Consider the following 24,608-nt stretch of genomic DNA (forward strand, 5'->3'; position numbering starts at 1 on the left):
ACTTTGGGTTGCAGGCACAGTTGATGATGTGCATGTGTTACTCATGTGCGTGTTAGCTCTTGTATTTTGCCTGTAACACTGCACAAAGAGCAGATGTGATGAAAACCGGTTGCATTGAAGTCATAGCAGTGATACTTTCCAGTGACCATGCACCCTCCCAGGGAGACTGCAGCAATCCTCTCACCAGCAGCAACCTCCTGGGCTGGGAGATCCCAGGAAGGCCCCTCAATCTCCAGCAAGTTTGACCCTCAAGGAGCTTCGGGGAATGAGCTAGAGAAGTATTTCTATCTGGGGAGAACTGGGAGTTTATTAGCTCATCTGTTCAGCTCATCCAAAGGGGAATAATGATTCAATTTTTTGCTTCACATCTGCCCCAATAAAATTTTTATAGCTTTACAGTGGAAGACATTTGTACATGTCGGGGAGGAAATATGACTTTTCCTCACCCAGCCTAGGTTCACTGCTGAGACCCTTACAGCAAAACACAGACTAATAAGAGAAGAACATATGTATTTGTTTAATGTAAGTTTTATGTGACAGGAGCGCCTTCCAAAGAAAATGAAGGCCCATGGAAACAGCTAAACCTCAGTTTTTTGTTTATTTGTTTTTTAACAGTAGTTTTATTGAAGAATGGATAGTCATGGAGAAGTATGATAAGACAATAAAAGTATGATCTAACAGTAACAAACTGGGGAAAACGTGGCCAGGCCTCTGTGTTCAGGCTCTTCTCTGTGTCCCTGTGTCTTCACACTCCAGGATGCACCTTTCCTCTGGGTACAGAGAGGGCACCTCTCACATAAGAGTCTTACAATCGACTTCAGGGAAGAAGGGCAGGCGGAGGGTGACAGTGACCTTCCTGCTTCTGTTGTTTACTCAAATTCCTTTAGCATAAAATATTCAATACCCCAAGATGTTATATTTTGGAGTAGCATGTCCTGAATCCCATCATGCACATGCAACAATACCCAGAATCTTTGAAGAGTGATGACTACAAAATATTTAAATTCAAAATACAAATGATGGCCAAGTGGGGTGGCTCATGCCTGTAATCCCAGCAGAGAGGTTCAGGGAGGCCCAGGCAGGCGGATCACCTGAGTTCTTAAGTTCGAGAGCTGCCTGGCCAAAATGGCAAAACCCTGTCTCTACTAAAAATACAAAAATTAGCACACCTGTTATTCCAGCTACTTTCAGGGGGTGGAGAACGAGTGGGCTGAGGATCAACTGAAACAATATCATATTTACAAATGATTTTTTTTTCCTGTAAGGCTAGTCAAGTGAAGCAGTGGAAGTGGAGAAGGAACAAAGAAACCTGTAACTGGTTGTGATCAATTATTTGTGAACAGGAATGAATTTTTTATGCACTATACACTGTTTTCTTAGTTACATATGCTGCAAAGCAGGTGGTGAACAGCAGTGCCCTGGTCCCTTCCTACACTTATCTGTAGGGATAACAATTTTTAATGCATGCAGCCAACCTCTACATAAATATTGTTACTCTTTGACTGTCCAATTTTCCATCCCAGGCCCTGCAGTGCAGCCTGCAAGGGGAAACGGAGTTGATTTTTCCTTACCTGCCAGTCCACTCCAAGGAGCCAAGAAGGCGTCTTCTCACCGTCCCCCTCCCCCAGCTCGTCCTCCAAACTGAGCCCCTCAAAGACTGCGGTGTTTTTCAGTCCTTCGTAACCGCTCTCAGCCCCAAAATATGAAAATCAGAGCGATGGTCCTGAGCGCCTGGAGTGACATCTTAGTTCGCTCCCAAGACCCATCAGGAACCTCATCCCGAGTGCTCTGAAGCGCAGGAGAAAACATTTTTAACTCTGGTAGCGTCCTAAGGCGTCTTCTCCTTGGGGCAGGGTCCTGACGGGACGAGGGGGAGCCCCACCGTCAGAGACTGGCCCCTCAGAGCTGCTCAGGCTCCTCTTCCCCGTGGTCCTGCGGGAGTTCAGCCGGGGCGGCCGAGGAACAGAACCCGCGCTCCCAGCCCGCGCTCCCAGCCCGCGCTCCCAGCCCGCGCTCCCAGCCCGCGCTCCCAGCCCGCGCTCCCAGCCCGCGCTCCCAGCCCGCGCTCCCAGCCCGCGCTCCCAGCCCCCGCTCCCAGCCCGCGCTCCCAGCCCGCGCTCCCAGCCCGCGCTCCCAGCCCGCGCTCCCAGCCCGCGCGGATCTCTCTTTCCGGCTGAGATCTTGGGAGGAAAGAATGAAATTTCCCGGAGTCAGTTTCCAAAGCTTAGTGAAACAGCGACTTTTAGGGCCCGCAATAGAGACGTAGGAGCTAGAAATTCGGCATAAAAATCTGAATATGAAGAACAGAATAAATTAACATTCGGAATTGGATGGGCCATGCGAATAAAGCAGTGCTACTCCCAAGTTAGGTCTCCAACCACCGATCCTAAACTGAGACACAATCTCCAGTGACTGAGCTAACCCCATAAAAATTTCTCACGCCACCGTTTACTTACCAAAATGACAAAGGATGCGATTACGAGATTTCCCGGGTGAAAGGAATCTCGGGGTCTAGGATCGAGAGGTGGCAGCCTTTTTAGTGGAGACCTCTCACCCCGAGGCCTAGGGTCGCCCTGAGAGGGGGTGAGGACTTGCTGGGTCGCTGGGTCCCTGGCGGGGGGAGTCCGGGCCTCCGATTGCTGGGTGCCAGGAGGCTGGCCCTGAAAGGGGATCCTCCAGGCTCTTTGACCCCGAATGGATGATTCGGCGATTTCCGTGTGGTCCGGGCCACTGTGAGAACCCGGTTTCTGGGACCCCGAACACCGAAGAGGGGATGAGGAGAGCGGCGTGCATCGCGAGGCTCAGACAGCAGGAGCAGAAGGGACACGGAGGCCCGCAGCGCAGAGCTTCCGAACGTCAGCAGAATCCCCATTCCATTTAGGGAGTAAAACACGGCATTGCCGTCCTAATTAAACAGAAAGGTTCCACCGAGACTCGAACTCGGATAGCTGGATTCAGAGTCCAGAGTGCTCACCATTACACCATGGAACCTCACAATACGAATTTGTCAGAAGCGTCTGAATTCCTAATAAGTAGCAATAGTTCCCACCCACCCATGTCAAGGCATTTCTATTATCCCACAAGCAACACTCCAGGAAGGTGGACCTGCAGGAAGGAGCCATCCTTCTTGCTTTCTCTCTGCCCTCTCCTTTGATCGACTTCTATCATTTCATTTGCACCTCGGAAAATGAGGCAAAAATCCACTGCGAGTTTAGGGCCAGAGAAGAGCCCCTGAAGCCTCTGTCATAGAGTTTCCTGTGCCTAGGTGAAATTTCTTTCTTCCTTTCTTCGTTTCTTCCTCTTTTCTTTTCTTTTCTCTCTCTCTCTCCCTTTCTTTCTTTCCTTCTTTCTTTCTTTCTTTTTCTTCCTTCCTTCCCTTCCCTTCCCTTTCTCTCTTTCTTTCTTTCTTTCTTTCTTTCTTTCTTTCTTTCTTTCTTTCTTTCTTTCTTTCTTTCTTTCTTTCTTTCTTTCCATTGAGACAGTTTCCTTCTGTTGCTCAGGCTGGAGTGCAGTGCAGTGGCAGTGGGTGATCTCCCCTCACTGCAACCTCCATCTGCTGGGTTCCAGTGATTGTAATCCCCAGTAGCTGGGATTACAAGCGTGGGCCACCATGCCTGGTTAAATTTTGTATATTTAGTAGAGATGAGGTTTTGCCATGTTGGCCAGGCTGGTCTTGAACTCTTGACCTCAAGTGATTTGCCCACCTTGGCCTCCCAAAGTGCTGGGATTACAGGTGTGAGCCACTGCGCCCAGACCGGAGATGAAATTTCTGCAAAATTTCTGTTATTTTCTTGATGCTTTCCTTCTTTTCTGTTTGCCCAAGGAGGCCAGATGATTGTCAAAACAGGACATGGGACATCCTGGGTGCCTTGCCCCCTTCCTCCCTGTAGTATATAACAGAAGACAGCAATCAAATGAGATTGGGAAGCAGGGAATCATTCATTGTCTTGTTCATATACTTCTATGTTTGTTTGTTTGGTTGGTTTTAACAAAATTTGCTCACCAGAAATGGAAATTTTTTGGATTTAAAATAAATGCAATCAGCCATATTATATATTTCTATAAAACACTCAAACCAGGCCATACTCACCTGCTATGACTCAAAATCAACCATATACTGTCAAGGTCAGGAGGCAGGGCCCTGACATTTAAGCACAGTGTATTTTCTCAGAATTGGCCAAGTTGATGTCATTCCAATTTCTCAATATCTCATGACCCTTTAATTGCAGGCTTTGAAAGTGTACATGTATTGTTACTGAAAGCCCAGGTGTTTGGTCTAGGCCCGCTGCTCAGCTCACAGAAAGCCAATCATTGAGACATTGAGTATTGCCAAGGAAGAAGGCTTTAACTGTGTGCTGCAGCTGAGAAGACGGGAGATCAGTCTCAAATCAATCTCCCTGATCAACTAAAGTGAGGGGTTTATGTAGCAGGGAAGAAACGTAACTGTGAGTAGGAAAAGAGGAACTGGGGGGGTGAGGAAGCACTCATGATGAGTGAGGGGTCTGGCATCTCATTGTCTGGATGCTGTGATCTGCTGAGTTTCAGGTCTATGATGCTTTTTGAGAGGCTGAGGGTCCTTTCCTGAGGAATGAACTCAGATAAAACAAATGTAAGTTTCAAGCTTTAAGACTAGAAGGGTCCATTTCTACATCTATCCAAAAACACTGTCTGTGGGACTATTGCATCGATTTCAGTCCCCACTTTCTATTTGTCAGTTCCTCAATCATGGGGAATCTGGTCATCCATCTTTCTGGCTGTGTCATGTGGAGAAGGGGCATCCTGGGCAGCTCCACACCATGGGTGACCGCATGGCCACCCAGGAATCAAACATTCATCTAATACCATGGTTTCTCCTGAAACAACCTTCCTCTCTCCAGTTCCCCATTTCCACTAAAGATAAAACACAGCAGGACCAACCTACTTGCAAAAGAAGCTTCAGTCCCATATACTTGGCCTGATTACCCACACAAAGTGCAGCAAGAATCATTGTTCACATAGGCTCTCCTAAATGGGCTTTGCTGGAACATTTCACAATGCCATTTCAGGCAAAGCCCTGGGAAAATTACCAATTCCTCCACCTGTGTCAGGTTATAAAAGAAAACAGAATCTTATTGAACTTATGCAAATAAACACATTGTCATGAATTAAGAATATTCAGTTTACAAATTCTGGAGAAATTCAGCAGAGAGAGAAAAATATGCCTCAAATTCTGTTTAGAAGACTATTCTACTCAATTGTTTCAGGCTATAAATAGCTCAAAAGGAAAAAAGTTCTCCAGACTCTGAAGAATAAACCATGTTTCAAACAAACAAACAAAGGCCATAAAAACTTATTTCAGTCCTCCATTAGTTTAATCCATGCAATCATCTCCTGCTCTGCTTCATACTGGGCTAGCAATCTCTATGAACACATCAGCCTTTCTGTTAGTGCCCTGGAAATTTTCTCTTTAGTTAATGGCACGATCTCCAGAGTTATCAGAAACCTGCATCCAAGAGTCCTTTTCATGGACTTCCCCAAAAAACCAAGGCCTGGACTGTAACTGATTATAAGTCACTTTTTGAGAAGAATCAAAGCAAAACAACAATTGTGGATGACAAAAGCCTTAAGACAGCCATAGTTAAAGATACAGTTGACAAGGGAATTTGGTTGGTTCTGTGGCACACAACAATTTAACGTAATAATCATCATTATTACCGACAGCATATCAGAACTCTAGGAATCTCATACAATCCTGGAACACACATTAACAACACATCTGTGTCAATAGAACCCAAAGGAAGTGAAACACCACCTCAGATTTGACAATGCTTCATGCATAATTCTACATAACAAATAAGCCTAAGAAGCCTAATATATCTCTCTTGGACTTCAAGAACCTAATATCCAAAAAGTTAATTTGAGGTCCAAAAGGCTGAATTTAGAAATTTTACTCTTAGAAAGTTTGCCAGATATCAAAGTTTTGAGACACTTGATATCACAAAATAGGATCACAGGTCACCTTAGAATACTCAATCATTTAGCCAAAAGGTAAACAAAAATATTTTATCTATTATTAATATTACACAAACATTTTGATCAAAAGAGAAAACTAAATTTTACCTTTGTGTGGTGTATTAAAATGTTAAAGATAATTTTAATAAAACCTTATACACAAATTTAATTATAATTAGTTTGACCATAAGGTAAGAGTTTCAAAAACCTTTCATGACCTTTTATACTTTTCTATGAAAAAGCAGATGAATGCTCTAGAAAACCCTGTTATTCTGATACACGGGGCCAGTTGCTGGCCTTGCATCAGTGTGCTCCTGAGTGTAATGTCTAATTTATAGAAAATCTCTGAATTTGAGAGGCCAAGGTGGGTGGATCACTTGAACTTAGGAGTTTGAGTCTAGCCTGGGCAATATGGTGAAACATTGTGTCTACCAAAAATGCAAAAAAAAAAAAAAAAAAAAAGAAAGAAAGGAAAAAGGAAGGAAGGAAGGAAAGAAAAGAAAAGAAAAGAGAAAGAAAAGAAAGTCTCTGAACTAAACTTATCCCTCAGACTCCGGCCTTACCATTGTCATGTGCCCATCTCTTCTGTCCAGAGTAAGAGGAGGCATGAGGTGGAAAAGGAGACAGGTGGGATTGTTGGGTCTAGAGAGATTAAATTGTTTCAATTTCTTGTTCTGTTTCTCATGAAAGCAGTTTATTTGGATTGTCGTCTTCCTCAGGGTCTGAAGATGAGGCATTGAATGGTGTCAATATTCAAGATTTAGCAGGAGTAGGTGCCTTTTTCAGACCCAGGAGTCAAAGTCCTGTAAGCTAATAGCACAAGGATTTGTTAATAGGACATTTGTACTGCAGAAAGTTCTATTTCTCTCTAACATGTCACCAATAAAAACACTGTGATTTGGTGTCCAGTAGTTACTGCCTGCAGCACTTCAAACCATTGTATTAAAGTGGTTAGGATACTCCTTGCATGTAACTAGTTGCCAGCATTCTAATGACAGACTGTGATTGAAAGCATCAAAAATGTGACAGAACCTATGCCAAACTTTTCAAAGTAAGAAAATTAAATTTTCTCTCCATCATTTAACAAAATGTTAAATGCAAATATCAGTTTTGGAAATTCAGTATGAGGATAAATAATCTGCTTTTATTTAAATACTATACAACAAAACAAGAACAAAGTGAGAATAAACACAGAGTCATTTGTTTTCAGCTATTTTATTTATTTATTTATTTTGAGACAGAATCTCCCTCTGTCACCCAGGTTGGGGTACAGTAGCAGGATCTCAGCTGACTGCAACCTCCACCTTCGAGTCCCATGTTCAAGGGATTCTCCTGCCTCAGCCTCCTGAGTAACTGGAATTACAGGTGTGCACCACCACCCCCAGCTGATTTTTGTGTTTTTAGTAAAGACAGGGTTTCATCATCTTGGCCAGGCTTCTGGCCTTGAACTCCTGGCCTTCAGTGATCTGCCCACCTTGGCCCCTCAAAGTGCTGGGATTGTAGGAATGAGCCAGAACACCCGGCCTTCTTTTCAGCTATTTTAAAAGAGCATAATCACATATTTCCAAGATTGGTTTCTAGATACAGTACTGATTACTGATTAGGTTGCTTTCACCATTAAAATCTTCAAACCAGTGCGACAATTGTACATGTTTTGTTTTCAAGTACACACATGAAGGCCCAACAGTGATACAAGGCTTGGGATCAAAAATCACTAGAAATTCTCACAACTTGTTTTTATTACCACTTCATCCAAGTGAATGTCACTGAATTTTAATAACGGTAAACACAACTAAAGGAGGTTGAGAGAAATCCAATCAACATAATATCCTGAAGGACGGGCCAATCTTTCCTAAACGTGGAAACTTTGTACCCACATCACAGTTTTTCCTCACTAAAGGAAAGGGTCTGCAACCAACTCAAATGATCGATTGAAACCAACTCATATTACTGATTGCACTGAATGTGTACTAAACCTCAGGCCATGGGTGCCTGAGTCCTAGTGTTCCTATGACATCCCCTGGGAGTGGTGGAACTCTACCTTTCAATGATGGGAAGTCTTGGGCAAGAGCAGATCTCCTCCCCTTGTCCAGTATAGACAGCTTTTGTGTCTAACTCTGCCTCAGCAGCTGGCCTATACCTGGGGGCAAGGGTTGGACAGGTTTCTAGCTCCAACATCAGTGGTAGATGCCTTTTGTTTTATGTGAGAGAAGCAACCACGTTTTGTGCCTGTGCTCTGGTGGTGCTCTATCATGCATTCATGACTTATATGCCTACACCACTGTGGCAAGCTCGAGAAATTCTCTTTCCCTGCTACATGTGTCTTATCAGCACTAAGTACGTGGGAGGAAAGACCCAGTAAATGGGCAAAACAGGCTATGTGTCTGGGACTCTCAGAGATTCTAAGCTGTCACAATAGTTCACACTTGGCCTTTAAGAAATGATGAAGCCTGTAATCCCAGCACTTTGGGAGGCTGAGGTGGATGGATCACGAGGTCAGGAGATCGAGACCATCCTGGCTAACACGGTGAAACCGCGTCTCTACTAAAAATACAAAAAATTAGCCGGGCGGGGTGGCGGGTACCTGTAGTCCCAGCTACTAGGGAGGCTGAAGCAGGAGAATGGCGTGAACCCTGGGGGATGCAGCCTGCAGTGAGCCGAGATCGCGCCACTGCACTCCAGCCTGGGCGACAGTGAGACTCCATATCAAAAAAAAAAAAAAAAAAACAAAACTAAAGAAATGATGAAAACTTCAGTGATTTTTCTCCAACCAACATTTATGGCTTCCATCTTTTCCTTCCGTTATCTGTTAAAGATGAACTGCTTCATCTGTTTGTCCTTCTGTAGGGGGGTTTCTCATGCTTTGGACTTCAGCTGACTCAGGGGCCTTGCAACTTCAGCTCTCTGGTGGGATCAAAACACATATGATTTTGCAGACCATACAGCTTTTTCTTGTCATTAGAGTGGGAACAACTGTCTCTTGCAGCTTTCTACACCTTAAACAACTGTTGAATCATATGTCTGTTTTATAAAATCCTTATCTTGTCCTCTATTTCTGGACTAATTTCCCTTCAGGATACTACACAAATTCTTTTAGCCGATCACTTCTTTTGAGGCTGTGAGAGAGACATAGTGAGCACCTTGACGATCTCTGCAAATGAGCCTATTCATTAGGTGCTCATGGGAAACCTGGGCCCAGACCAGCACTGAAACACACAACTGTCACCCACAGCTCTAGTTGAATTTTTGTCATGAAGCTCTTTCTCCTCAATAAGCATACTAGTCTTAGAACAAGTTTGAGATTGGGACTATCTTAAAATAGGCTTCCTAAGCGGCTACTAAGATTTGCTGGGACTCCAGTTTCTGGTCAAATGTGAGCTAGAGAGTAAAGACAACATTCTTCACCCAGAAGAAGACAACAGTAAATGGATACACCACATTTTTCACCAACCTGAGAACAATTATCTCAATGAATATTAAATTAGTGATGAAATACTTGTTTCCTCAAGCGCGTGATGCTGAAAATTGGAAAAGTTGCCTTGGTTGTTTAAATGATTGTGTGCTCAGATTGAATTTGAGTGTACACAAGGTGCAGCCTCCAGCAGAAAAGATTCTAAGAACTGGATGTGGGTAGAGGATGCAATTATGGAACTTGGTATCTTTCCCACCTTCTTTTCTTTCTTCCCATTTTGACTGGTCTTGTAATGCTAGGCCCAGGCATCAATATACATACAACTAAAAAAGCACTATCAGTGCAAAAGACATAATATCTATACAATGAAATTACATGGTGCCTATTGCTAAAGTTACTTTAACTTCACATCATGTAGCCCAGTAAGGTGACTGCCACCCACCTACCAAGGGTATTAGTCAGCTAAGGCTGCCATAGAAAGATACCATAGGTTGGGTGGTTTAACAACAGACTTTTATTTTCTCAATATTCTGGAGGCCAAAAGTCAAAGATCAATGTGCTCACAGAGTTGGTTTCTGGGGAGGCCTTTCTTCCTGGCTTGCAGAAGTCCACTTTCTTGCTTTGTGCTCCCATAGCCTTTCCTCTGTGCCTGTGTGGAGAAAGAGAGAGATTCTTTGATGCCCTTCCTCTTCTTATATGGACACCATTCTGACCAGATTAGGACCCCAATTGTATGGCCTAATTAACCTTAATTACCTCCTTAAAGACTCTATCTCTAAATACAGTCAAGTTGGGGGTTAAGCTTTCAACATATGAATTCAGGGGAAAACAATTCATTTTATAAAACCGAGTAATAGGGATGATCCTATGATTCTTTTTTTTTTGAAATGGAGTTTAGTTCTTGTTGCCCAGGCTGGAGTGCAGTGGCGCAATCTAGGCTCACTGCAACCTCCGCCTCGCAGATTCAAGCAATATTCCTGCCTCAGCCTCTCAAGTAGCTGGGATTACAGGCATGCGTCACCATGCCTGGCTAATTTTGTATTTTTAGTAGAGACGGGGTTTCTCCATGTTGGTCAGGCTGGTCTCAAACTCCGACCTCAAGTGATCCACCCACCTCAGCCTCCCAAAGACCTGGATTACAGGCATGAGCCACCACGCTCAGTGATCCTACGATTCTTTACCTATTAAATCCTGTGACATTTGCCTGGTGGTGGGGCCAGGAAGAAGTTGTTAGCAAGGCTGCTATTGCTAATTCTATGATTAGGAAAGCACACCTGAGCTGAAGTGCCTGGCTTATGGGAAAGAATGCAGGTCAAACAGGTATGAAATAAAAATAGGGGGAAATGGTAGCAAACAATAGCAGAGCTCTTACATGACTCATGTATCCAGGAAGGATAAAAATTGTGCAATTTCGTGGAAATCCTATTGTCTTTATCAGGAGAATGACTTTACAAGTTTTATAAACTGGGGGAAAAGGATGGTGTGGATTAAGGAGCACACCTGATGCTCAGCATAATGTGAATTCTTGACTAAACAGCTATAGGGTATGAAGGAAAGATCAGCAGTCAAAGAAAACTCAAAGATTTTTGGACTGAGCATATGGAAGGATGCAGTTTCCATCCACAGAGGTGAGAAAATAGCCTGTGCGGCAGGTTGTAGGAGGAAAAATAGAGATCAGCTCAGGACCCCAAAACCCTGCTTGAAAGAGTTTTCCATTCGCCCTGTTCCCATTTCTACATCCCCTTGAGATTTTTGTGAGGCTGAATGCAGAGTTGCTTGGCCATTTCTCCCCCTGGGCGCCAGTCCTCTCATCCTTCTGACAGCATCTTCCATGGCCCTGGCTCTGATGACAATCTCCCAACAAGATGTCATCCTGCAAAGGTGATCTGAGCCATAGCTGGGGCAAGGCCATCCACTCCTTGACTTGTGTGCTTTGGTGGGCCCCAGGAGTACTTCACTGTTTCTCAGAGTAGTAGGTCTTTTGTATGGAACTCTTCTGAGGAAAACAGGGAGGAAACAGCCTGAGGGGTGGAAAGGGAGGGCTGTACCAGGGATTCTAGTAAAGCTGAGCCTAGGCTCTCAATGCAGCGAACATTTACCACCTGAGAAGTTCTACTCAGTTGCTATTGTTAGTTTAGAATCTCATCAATGAAAATGGCATAGAAATTTTTTTTTCTTCCTGGTTATATGTGCACCTACATAATATCCTTAATTTTGCCTCTTGGCTCAGAAGCCTACAATACTTCCTATCTCCCTGGTCCTTTACAGAAAATGTGAACTCTGCAGACAACAATGCCCCAGGCTTTACAGAAAAAGACACCCAGGAATCTCTTTTACTAATTTTCATTTGTTGGACATTTTTCCTGGTCACCAATAAGTTCCCTTTCTTGGCTTGCAATGATTAGTTTCTGGTTGGTTGTCATTTGCAATGACACAATATATACTGGGACCTCAAAGCAGAAAAACCGTAGAAGAAAACCTAGGAAATATCATTCTCAACATCAGCTGTGGCAAAGAATTTATGGCCAAGTCCACAAAAGCAATTGTAGCAAAGACAAAAATTCACAAGTAAGACCTAATTCAATGAAAGAGCTTCTGCACAGCAAAAGAAACCATCAACAGAGTCAACAGACCACTGACAGAATGGGAGAAAATATTCACAAACTGTGAATCTGACAAAGGTCTAATGTCCAAAATCTATAAGGAACTTTAAAAAAATCAACAAGAAAAAAAATCCCATTAAAAAGTGGGCAAAGAGACATGAACAGACACTTCATAAAAGAAGACATCCAAGCAGCCAGCAAACACAGGAATAAATGCTCATCATCACTAATAATCAGAGAAATGCAAATCAAAGCTACAATGAGATACCATCTCACATCACTCAGAATGGCCATTATTAAAAAGTCAAAAACCAACAGATGCTAATAAGGCTCTGGAGAGAAAGTTTATAAACCCTTGGAGTGAATGTAAATTAGTTCAGTCAATGTGGAAAGCAGTTTGGAGATTTCTCAAAGAACCTACAACAGAGCTGCTATTCAACCAGTAATCTCGTTACTGGGTATATACTCAAAGAAATGTAAATCATTAAAAGAAAAAGACACATGCACTCCTATGATTATCACCAGGCTATTCACAATAGCGAAGACATGGAATCAAACTAGATGCCCATCAGTGGTGGATTAAATAAAGAAAATGTGGTATATATACAACATGGAATACTATACACCCATAAAACAGAATGAAATCATGTCTTTTGCAATAACATGGAGAGAGGAGGAGGCCATACTCTGGAGGAAACTAATGCAGAATCAGAAAATGAAATACCGAATGTTCTCACTTAGGAGCGGAACCTAAATATTGAGTTCACACAGACATAAACCTGGGAACCGTAGACACTGTGGACTACCATGAGGTAGGGAGGGAGGGAGGGAGAGTGGGTTGAAAAACTAGCTATTGGGTACTATGTGAACTACCTGGGTCTAATATATCCATGTAACAATCCTATACATGTACACTTGGTACATAAAATAAAACTGAAATGTTTACCAGAACAAAATTATGCTACACTAAAAGAATTACTGTACAAAAAGTAAAATAATAATGGATTTTAAAAGATTAAATATTACAAATAAAAATCTAAAATCAATAATCCAAACTTACACTTTAGGAAACTCAAAGAAAACAAGAGCAAATCAAGTCCAAAGTGAGTAGAAGACAAGAAACAATAAACACTAAAGCAGAAATCAAGGAAATTGAAAACCAGAAATCATTAGAAAAATGTCAACAAAACCTAAAGAGTGTTCTTTGAAAGGACCAATAAAATTGATAAACCTTTAGCTGGTGAGCCAAGAAACAATGAGAAAAGGTACAAATTACTAATATGAAAAAGAAAACAATGACCCTCACTACAGATCTCGTGGACATTAAAAGGATAGTAGAGGACTATTATGCACAATTCTCTGCTCACAAATTTGATAACTTCAATGAATTAGACCAAGTCCTTGAAAGATAAAGTTGACCAAAACTCATACAAGGAGAAATAGACAACCTAGATAGGTCTCTATCTATTAATGAAATTGAAGCAACAATTAACAACCTTCCAGAACAAAGCACCAGGTCTAGATGGTTTCACTACCAAACATTTAAGGAAGAAACTATGCCAATTCTCTCTAGAAAACAGAAGCCGAGGGAACACGTCTTAACTCTGGTCTAGGAGGCAAGCTTTACCCTAGTAGCGAAACGAGACAAATGGTTTTGAACCAGGATGTTGAACTAGTCTGGACTGCTGACCAGCTCCTGAAACTCAACCCTGGAAGAACTGTAGAAACGAGAAGAAAACATGGCTTACGGGAACTGTAAAAACTGGTAAACCTCCTGTAGAGACCAAGGCAGTATTGAACCGGTTTGTGTGGAAGGTTGATGTTCACCAATAGCAGAGAGAGAACAAGAAGGAGGAAAGTATTTTCGGTTCTGCTCTTGCGTCTCTCTCCATGGCTCTGGGCCAACTGCGCTTCTTACCCCTTCCCGAAAGAGACTTGTCAGCGGCTCTTAATCCGCCAGTGCAGCAGCTGTGATGTAACATAGAGGACCCAGTATAAACTTCGCTGAGGCAAAGAGTAGATGAAAACAGGGTGAAACCGGATAATCGCAGGGCTTTCCTCTTCAGAGTGTCCTCCCCAGGCCTCCAGAGCTAATGATTGCCATGGCCTCCCCACCACGCTGCTTAAAGAGAAGCATTAAAAAGAATCCCGTGGATAGAAGATTTGCCTGGTGGAGTGTAAAACAAACAGGGCTGATAGAAATGAGTTTTGGGGATATGCTGCTCTCCACTCGGGGCCAATCCTTTAATTTGCCGAGACCACTAAAGACTGGGCTTTCCTCGACAGGAAGGTCCGAGGCCCCTCTCTGCAGCTCCCCTCATCTGCACGTGGGTTCCTTCTCACACGCCTCCCCTTTCCCTGGGTCCCAGTTCACCAACATTGCGTGTGTCCGCCCAACCCCACAGCTTCTCTCCTTTCAGGAATGTCATTGCTTGAGCCGCACTCCATCGCAAGATGTGTCCCAATGGTCGATCCAAGGTCCAGGCAGAAAATCAGTGACCAGGTGACTCTTTGTACTGCAGAGATCCAACAACAGAGACGATAAAAGTCGTGCCGGTTTTAGGGCCAAATATGTAGAAACGCAGAGACCAACCAGACCCACAGGCTGCTTCAAAGAGAGTCTCTGCTTAGGTAAATTCCGCTCCGGGGCGGAGTTCACGCCTGTAATCCCAGCACTTTGGGAGGCCGAGGCTGATGGATCATGTGAGGTCAGTAGTTCAAGATCAGCCTAGCCAACATGGTGAAACCCCGTCTCTACTAAAAATACAAAAATTAGCAGGAATTGGTGGCATGTGCCTGTAATCCCAGCTACTTGGGAGGCTGAGGCATGAGAATCACTTGAGCCCGGAAGGTGGAGGTTGCAGTGAGCCAGGATAGTGCAAGTGCACTCCAATCTGGGCCACAGACCGAGACTCTGTCTCAAACAAACAAACAAACAAACAAAAATAAATAAATAAAAGAAAAATAAATTCCGCTACGGAAAGAACCTGAGGACTACACAGTGGTTCCCCCGACCCCCCGCTCCTTTTTTTTTCTTCATTAGCGTGGCACAGTAAGTAAATGTGAAAACCACAGGGCACAAAGACAGGACGCTGCATTTGCCGGAAATGGAATCCAGGTCTCCCGTGTGGGAGGCGAGAATTCTGCCACTGTACCGCCAATGCCTCCTGACCCCCGAGCTCCGCAGCCTTGGAAACAGTTAAGACACAGACTTGGGGAAAGGAGTCAAGATTTTCACCATGTTCTCTTTGGAAGATGTGACTAACAAAAAAGACACCCAGAGCAAAGGCTCACAGTGGAGATTTGCATCAGGCAACACCACAAAGTTATGGCTTCACATTAAAAGAGTTGACTTGAAAAAGCCTTATTCTGAGTAGGCTGTGTGCAACTGGATTAAAAACCTCTGTAGGAAAACATCAGAAATTCACCCAGCTTTTTGTCTCTGGTCCTGTATCCAGTGTGAGCCTGTGGAAAGTTCTTGCCTCGCTTGTTGATGTCTTCTCTTTGCCTCCCCATTGCTTGGTACCTCCCAAACCCTTTCTTCCCAACCTTGACACAAACATCAGCACTTTCCTCAAAAAAGGCCGTCAGAACCCAGGAACTCGAGTGTGAGGTGAAGGGAAGAAATCTTGGCATGAAATGTCCATTTCTTCCCTCTTGTTTAGGTCTCTGTAAAGTATAAGAAGTTAAAAGCAAGATCTGATCGCTGGCGTTTTCCAGGAACTCGATAGAGGTGTAGGAGGAGGGAAGTTCAATTATCACCCTGGTCTCCTGGAGCATCCCAGGCACAGTCCCAAGAGTTCAGCTTGGGAGGCCAGTTCAGGGAAAAACAGTTTCATTTCATTCTAGGTAGATGCTAGGGTATTACTCCTAACATAAAGTGTTCTTTTGCTGTTTACTTTTGTCAGATATTCATGTTTTCACTCTCATTCTTTTGTTTGGTGGTACAAACAAAAGAATGGTACAAATGAGCGTGGTACAGATTTGCACTACTCTTTTTGTTGTTTGTTTTCTTGACTTTAAAAAATTTTTTTATTTCCAACTTTTACTTTAAGTTCAGGGGTACATGTGCAGTATGTGCAGGTTTGTCTCATAGCTAAATGTGTGCCATGGTGGTTTGCTGCACCGATCTTCCCATCACCCAGGTACTAAGCCCAGCATCCATTAGCTACTCTTCCTGATGCTCTCCCTCCTCCCAACCCCCACCTTCCAACAGGCTCCAGTGTGTGTTGTCCTCACCCCCGAACCCCATGTATCCAAGCATTCTCATATTCGGCTCCAACTTATAAGTCAGAACACACGGTGTTTGGTTTTCTGTTTCTGGGCTAGCTTGCTAATGATAATGTGCACTGCTTTTGACCTGGTGCGGTGGTTCACATCTGTAATCTCAGCACTTTGGGAGGTCGAGGCGGGTGGGTCACCAGGTCAGGAGTTTGAGACCAGCCTGGCCGATATGAAACCCCGTCTCTACTAAAAATACAAAAATTAGCTGGGCATAGTGGCGCGCGACCTATAGTCCCAGCTACTCGGGAGCCTGAGGCAGAAGAATCGCTTGAACACAGGAGGTAGAGGTTGCAGTGAGCCGAGATCGAGCCACTGCACTCCAGTCTGGCAAGAGTGAGACTCTATCTCAAAATACTACTACTACTACTAACAATAATAATGTGCACTGCTTTGAATATTTAACCCTTTTCCGCCATTAAACCATTAGAGCTGGCATTTCCTTTTCTATCCAATATGAGATACTTAAATCCATTATAATTAGCAGTAATTAGTGTTATATTGGAGACGATGCGCATAGTCTCATTCCCACCACCTCATTGTATGATTTCTGTGTTTTTGCTTTGTTTATAAAATCTCTTCCTGCCTTTCTTAACTAGACTGTTCTGTTTTGGTAAATTTTTTGATTTCCTGTAGTGTTTTTGAAATTCCATATCCCTGATAAGTCAATACATTCTGTTAGATCTCAGGTGCACAGGAAGAAGGTAATCATGTACCTTAGCTCAGGGCACATTATGGTGGCTGCTCTCAGCAAGGCCCTTACTGTCTTTCCTTCTTTTCTCTGTTCATCCCTCTCCCATTCCCCTGTCCACTTCCAGACACACGTTCTGAGAAGTTTACTACATGCTCTTTTATCCCACACTTTCTCTGCATATTTTAAGAAAGGGATGTCTTTGGAGAATATACATTTTTCTTTGGGGATTAGGGGTGTTAAAACAACTTTAAATTGTGAATTGGTTTCCAAAAACCTATTCCATCCTCTTTACTCCATTCTGTGTACTATCTTCTCAACTTTTCTATTCTGATACAAAAGTTTGCATATAGGCCAGGTGTGATGGCTCATGTCTGTAATCCCAGCACTTTGGTAGGCTGAGGTGGGCAGGTCATGAGGTCAGGATTTCGAGACCAGCCTGGCCAACATGGTGAAACCCTGTCTCTACTAAAAATACAAAAATTAGCCAGGCATGGTGGTGCACTCCTGTAATCCCAAGTACTCAGGAGGAGGCTGAGGCAGGAGAATTGCTTGAACCCGTGAGGTGGAGGTTGTAGTGAGTGGAGATCCTGCAATTGCACTCCAGCCTGGGTGACAAAGCGAGACTCTGTCTCAAAAAAAAAAAAAAGAAAAAAAAGAGAGAGAGAAAATACAATAGTGCCACCATTCTAAAATACTGTCTGATAGTTTCTAATACAGTTAAAAATACACCTACTTATGACCCAGCCATTCCATTACTAGATTTATACTCAATAGAAATGAAGGCACAGGTCCATAAAAAGGCCCATAGTAGAATATTTGTAAACACCTTATTCACAATAGCCAAAACTAGAAATAGCCCAATTGTCCATCAACTGTAGTATATTCACATGTTGGAATAACACTCATCAATAACACCAAAGAGCTGAGATACATGTCATAAAATGGAAGCATCACATACCATTGTTGCATTAAAAGAAAACAGATAAAATCAATGTAGTCCTTTACGTGATTTCTACAAGAAGCAAGAGTAAATCACGGAGACAGAAGTCAGAATGGTGATTGCCTAAATGGGGATGGGGTGAGGATTGACTGGAAAGGGGCTCTAATGACTTCTTGGTCTGTTGAAAATGTACCATAACTTGACATAGGTGATGGTTTCTTTTGTCAAAATGCACTGGCTCACACACTTAAGATTGGTGCACTTTGGTCTCTGTGGATTATACTTCAATCATTTACTGATAGCAAAGTAAATAAATAAATAAATAAAAACAAAATTAAAAATTGGGGTTGGAGAAAGTCACAAACTTTAGATTTTATTGTATTCTTTAGGTTTTACTTAAAATACCCAGTTGGAGTGCGAACTCTCATCTTCTCTTGTTCATTTCTGATTTGGCCTGAAAAAGGCCCCACGGATTTTTGAAATATCTGAGCCAGAAAAACGGGTACGGCCACATCATGTTAACATTAAAGATTCCAATAAGGCTGACTGAGAGGGGGCACCTCATCTTTTGGGTGTTGTACTTGCTCAGAGAGGAGGAAAAGTCTTTCAAGATAACCGGACCCCTAGGCATTCAGGGTAGGGTTTCCTTCTATTCTCGACACTACAGAGAGTTCCGAAGTCACAGGGAAGTTGTGACCTCTCTAGCCGCAGGTCAACGGCGCAGCCTAGGCTGAGGTTAGAGGCTAAAGGGAAAGAAGAGCGCTTCACCCTAGAATGGACGTTGCCACGACTGGGATTCGAGCCCAGGCTGCTGCGGCCACCGCGTAAAGTACTAACCACAATAAGATCACGGCAAGCCACAGGAGCTGAAGCGCGCCGCGCTCCTTCTTTAAACTTAATGCAGGACTGCTTCCCTTTTGGAGACCCAAGGGTCCGCGTAGATTTCGTTCTTTCTTGGTGTCTCTCCGTTTTTCCCCCCTTTCTTCCCCATTCTGATACAATAAGAAAACACTTCTCATTTCTCCCTTGTGCAGTCCTTATCGCTGCACAAAGCTACTGGGAAGTTTCCCTGGTGCACGCCTCTACCGACTTCCTTGCCCTCCTCCTCGCAGTTCCCTGTTGGATTCACCCCTTGCCCGGTCCCGGCCTCCTGCCCCAGACACGCACCCAAAAACAACGCAGCTGAGCCCCCACAGCTCCCTGGTTCAGAGTGGCAAGAGAGGCCACGGGAGGCCTTGCCGCTTGCGCGCCCCACAGGATGCGGAGAAATCAATCGGAATAAATGCTTTTTAAAAAGAACTTACTTCCCCTTCGCGACGAGCCTCAGCAACATGTCGAAATCTTGTCTCTACAAAAAATACAAAAATTAGCCGGGCGTGGTGGCGCGCGCCTGTCGTCTCAGCTACTTGGGGGCTGAGGCAAGAACATCACTTGGCCCCGGGAGGTCGAGGCTGCAGTGAGCCTTGTTTGCACCAGTACACTCCAGCCTGGGAGACCAAGTGAGACCCTGTCGCAAAACAAAACAAAACAAAACTTCCCCATAGAAAAATAGTACATGATTTGATTTTTGTTGTTTCTGTTGATATACAATCAACTCCAGCCTAATCAGGAGACACACATGTCCTCCTCCCCACCTTCTTAGGGCTGAGGCTTGGCAAGGCCCATGATGCCTTGTATCTGTCAAACTCAGGAATCCCAGAGACCTTAGAGAGGAACTCACTTCTAGTGTGATAAAAATGTTCTTTGCTCCCATGGAAGGCTTGTGGGAGTAAAGTGCCTCGAGTTTTTCATGTTTAATAATAGGAGAGCTATTACAGTAGTATCCTATTCTCAGGATGTTCCTGGGTTTACTGATTGCTCTATCAATAATGTGACCAGTGGAATCAGTCATCCTCATGGTGATCCTCGCCATTGTTTGTGAAAACAGCATTTCTTCCTCTGTTTGTGCATGATTTAACCCTTTTCAAGATGTTTTTGAAATGAGGTGGGTTTCATGACTTTAGGATTACAAATGATGCTGCAATCTCCACCATTCTTGTACACATATCTTTGGTCACTCCTGCAGATATTTCTATAGTGTAGAGAACAGGATGTGCCATTTTTACATTGCAGCATTTATTTAATGCTTCTAATTTGAGTACATTCTGCAAATTTATCTTCCGTGGGAGCAGTAGCAAATCATACTCCAATGTGTTTCCCAATTCTATCAATGTCCCTTTTGTCATTTACTTGCTGGCACAACCAACTTTCTACACATCGATGTATGATATTCCACTGAGGGAAGAGGCGTCCTCCTGGCTTAACTGAGGGGGTGCACAACCGAAGGAAATGGTGGACATTACTCACAGATATTCTGTGGCATAGGATGAGCTGCTAAACTTCTAGGGTGTTTTAAAGTCCTCCAACATCTGTAATTGTTTTCTGTGGTGACCAAGTCATGTGGGTCTGGAGAAGATGGGTCACAATGACCTCTTTGACAGCTTTCTGTCAAGTCGCTTATCCAAGGGGAGCAAAATCACAAAGTTCCCAGATGACTTTTTTCCTCTCCCCTTTCCTCTTTTCTTCATAAATCTTGATTTGGCTTTTATTTGACCAAACCAATCTAAGGCCCGTTCTCCCTCCTATACAATGGTAAATTAACATGCAAATAGCTATCCCTTTATTATTCTTTGATAGATTTCTGCAGTGGCTATGTCCATAAAAATTAGCCCATTTGAGATACATCATTGGAGCCAACAGAACCCTGCACCCAACAGGCACCTTGTGCAGACCTGGACCCTTAGAGCTATTGGCTCATGTTCCTTCTGTTCTTCTATCGAATATCATGAATAGAAACTGAGCTCTTTGGCTTTTACCCACTACTATGGTTATAGCACATTTTCTGTCTCTCGTCTCTCTTATTTTTGTATCAAGATTTTCTGCCATCAGTGGCATCAGTGTGGGTTCCTGGGTTTGATGTTATGCAGCGAACTTCTGGGATCGTTTTATGACTATATAACAGTCCGTATTAAATTCTTCTGTTGATGAAGGTTTGTGTTGTTCCCAGTTTTTCCTCAGTATACAAATGAGGTTAATAAGAACATTTTTGGTAGAAGCCTTGTTGGATGTATTGTTCATTTAATGGGGGTAATCAATAAAGGTAAGTGTGCTGCCTTTTCAGGTAGGCTTAACTCGATGAGAAACTGCCAATTATTAGAACAGCTGTTGTGCTAAATTGCAGTCCAACTAACATCACACAGCAATATCATACACACTCTTAATGAGGAAGCAGGAGAGGCCACAACTTTCAAAATCAGGTTCTCTATGTTTCCTTTCATTTTCTTGTGAACCCTTAATGGCATCTTTGAAGGTGGCTGTGGTCACACCAAGTGTCACCACCAGCCTACTCAAGTCTTGCCCCAGAGCCATGGAGTGATACACCAGGGCAGCCCAGCCAAGTCTCAGGCTCATAAACACCAGGCAGGAATAGATGCCTGTGAAATGAGAAGGGTCAGATGATTCCTCCCTCTCCCGACACGTCTGTGCCTCTCTTTGTGGCTGCTGTGTTGCTCAAAACAATTGCTTGCACTTATTTTGTCAAAGATAAAGTCAGACATTAGTCAAAGCTGTGAAAACAGATTTTATTCAGTAACTACTGACCAAAGCAGAGGGGGCTGAATTCCATCCCGTTTGTGCAGAGGTGATGGCATTCTAATGAGAGAGTGAGGCAGGGGAGAGGGCAGGGTCAGGGCACAAGTGAAACATTACGAAAGATTGGTCATTGTAAGCTTCTGCCTCATCAGGACAGCTGTTTCTGCCAGCTGGCAATATTAGATGCTAGGATCCTAATCTCCCACAGAGACCGGAAGACAGAGATTCTGTCCTTCCTGAGGACTACACCTAAAAGGAACGGCTTTCAAATCCTGTGGAAAGACACACTGGAGTCCCTAGGAGATACATACATATCTCAAAGGGATGGAGGAGGGATTCCCTTCTTAGTAAATGCTATAAGAAAGAACCTACCATCATCAGCAGGTATTGGCTAGAACTAAAGTAAGTTCCCCTGGTAGCCTTGAGCTTTCTTAGGTAGGCATTGTCATGGGAGCCTAGGGTCATCCATGGGACATGGTCTTATGCTATTAGGAGCCATGATAGAGTCTGGTCATCTCTTAGCGCAGAGGTTTAAACTGAGTCTTTGTGTGCTGAGTTTGGTGGTTCTCACTTTCCATCCCCCCATTCCATGGCCAGGATTTTACTGGACTCTGATAGATGGACAAGGCCACGGGCCATTTTCAGTGATGTTCAAGTAGCCTAGGCATATCTATTGAGATCTGAATGAAAATAAAGAAAACCATGAGATTGAGAGTGGGCCCCACAATAGGTATGTGTTACCAATATACAGGAGATAAACAAAAATATTTCTAGGCTTTGTCAAAATGGAAAGTGACTTATGCAACCAGGATGAAATTCAAACTTACATTAGCAAAGTATACAGCTTATTGATATTATGAATAAGAAAGCCATGGCAAAATGACAATCCACAAGTGGCAATGGTAGGTACGGGTAGGGAGAGACTCCATAAGGCAAAAATTATCCTCACTTTAAATGAAACTCCTATGTGTTCCTACAGTAAGGGAACAGAAGCCAATGTTATGCTGGAATATATTAATTGTCACGGGATAAACAGGCAGTACATGATGCTACATTTATTAGTCACTTCTATTGAGAGCATTTGTGAAGGTTAATTTTTGTGTCAATTTGACTGGGCCAGGGAGTGCCCAGATGTTTGGTTAGACATGATTTCTCACTGTGTCTCTGAGGGTGTTTCTGGAAGAGATTGACATTTGAATCAGTAAACTGATTGAAGCAGATTTCCCTCCTGAGTGTGAGTGGGCCTCATCCAACCCATGGACGGCTTGAATAGGATGAAGGGTTAAGAAAGAAGTTTTTCTGCTGCACTGTCTTTGAGCTGGGACATCAGTCTTCTGCCTTAAGCCTTGGACTTTGTCTTGAACTATATTTGACTCTCCTAGGTCTAGAGCTTACTCAGAGTAGAACTTGGGCTTCTCTGCTTCTGTGTGTGTGTGTGTGCATGCGTGTGTGTGTGTGTGTGTGTATCCTGCTCATTTTCTTTCTCTGGAGAACTAAGACTAATATAGTATTATATGCCAGTTGCCAGTTTTTGTCTTTATTCTTTTGGAAAACAAAACCCTGGAGGGTTCTCAAAGAAGAACAGTAAGGATTACTGGAAGTTTTAAACTTTTAGGAAAAGCCCTAAGAACAGCTTTTGTTAAAACTGTCTTCAAGAAAATAAAGGGTGTTGGGAAAAATATTGTTGCCTTAATGTTTTTAAGCAAAGGCATGATCAGTAAAGGAGAAATATACTTAGGTTTTCTTAAGTTAATTTTTACATTTTAATAATTCACATACAATCTTAGGAACTCAGAGAGAAAAAGAGAGGTCCCTTGTATCCTTTACTCAGTTTCCTCCAATGGTAACATCTTGGTAATATTTCCAAAATGGTAATATTTGCAAATATTGCAAATGTATTGCAAATGCCACTGTACCAGGAGATTGACATTGATACAAGCAAGGTACAGAACATTTCCATCAACACTAGGATTCATCATGTTGCCTTTTTATAGCCATGACCCTGTCTCTTCAGTGCTGCTCCTCCTTCCCTCCTTAACCCCTGGCAACTACTAATCTATTCCCCATTTTTATAATTTATTTATTTCAAGAATGTTGCATAAATGGAATCCTACATGTCACCTTTGGGATTACCCTTTGTCCACTCAGCATAATTCTGTGGAGATTCATCCAGGTTATTGTGGGTATCAATAGTTTGTTGTTTTTTAAAAAATTATTGAGGACTCTTCAGTGCTATGGATATATGTCACAGTTTGTTTAACCATTCACCTCATGAAAGTCGTCTATACATTTTTTCCCCAGTTTTGGCTATTAAAAACAAGGCTGCTATAAACTTTAAGTACATGGATTTTGTGTGAACATAAGATTCTATTTCTCTGTGATAAATGCAGAGAATGCAATTCCTAGGTGGTGTGGTAGTTGCACATATAGTTTAAAAAGTAAAAACTATACAGATATTCTCCAGAGTGGGCTGTAACTTTTTACATTTCCACCAGCAATGTATGAGTGATCCAGCTTTCTCTGAATCCTTGACAGCACTTGATGTGGTCATGCTTTTCTTTTGGCCATTCTGATAGGTATATTAGCAATTTCTCATTGTGATTTTAACTAGTATATTACTAGTTGCCACTAATGTTCTGATTTCAACATATGAATTTGGGGGGGCTGGGCACAATGCATCCCTTAACAATGTGTATTCTGACGTGGTTGGGTGTTCTAAAATTGTCAATTTAAGCCCCGCTGGTTGATCATGCTGTTGGGTTCTTCTATATTCTTGTTGATTTTCTGTCTGGTTTTTGTATAAATTGTTAAGAAAGGGGAACTTCGAAGCATATAGCTATATTTGTGGATTTGCCTAGTTCTCTGTTCAGTACTTTCAGTTGTTGTTGCATAGACATTTATGACTTTTGTCAGGAGAGGAGTTCGTGGATTGGTTGTTTCCTCATTATATAATGTCCCTCTCTGTCTCTGATTAGTTTCTTTGTTCTGAAATATACTATATCTGGCATTAATATAGCCAGTCTTGCTTTCCTTTGTCTAAGGTTTGCATGATGTATC

The 24,608-nt window shown here is 42.9% G+C and overlaps 1 non-coding gene across 1 annotated transcript; it reads right to left on the reverse strand.

The window, feature by feature from the left end:
• Nucleotides 1–2,919: 2,919 nt before the first annotated feature.
• TRNAQ-CUG (transfer RNA glutamine (anticodon CUG)) lies at nucleotides 2,920–2,991 on the reverse strand. Its single transcript has one exon. It is a non-coding gene; the product is annotated as a tRNA-Gln (tRNA).
• Between the last annotated feature and the right edge of the window lie 21,617 nt (nucleotides 2,992–24,608).

Source organism: Pan troglodytes, chromosome 1 (genome assembly GCF_028858775.2).
Source record: "Pan troglodytes isolate AG18354 chromosome 1, NHGRI_mPanTro3-v2.0_pri, whole genome shotgun sequence".
Taxonomy (NCBI): domain Eukaryota; kingdom Metazoa; phylum Chordata; class Mammalia; order Primates; family Hominidae; genus Pan; species Pan troglodytes.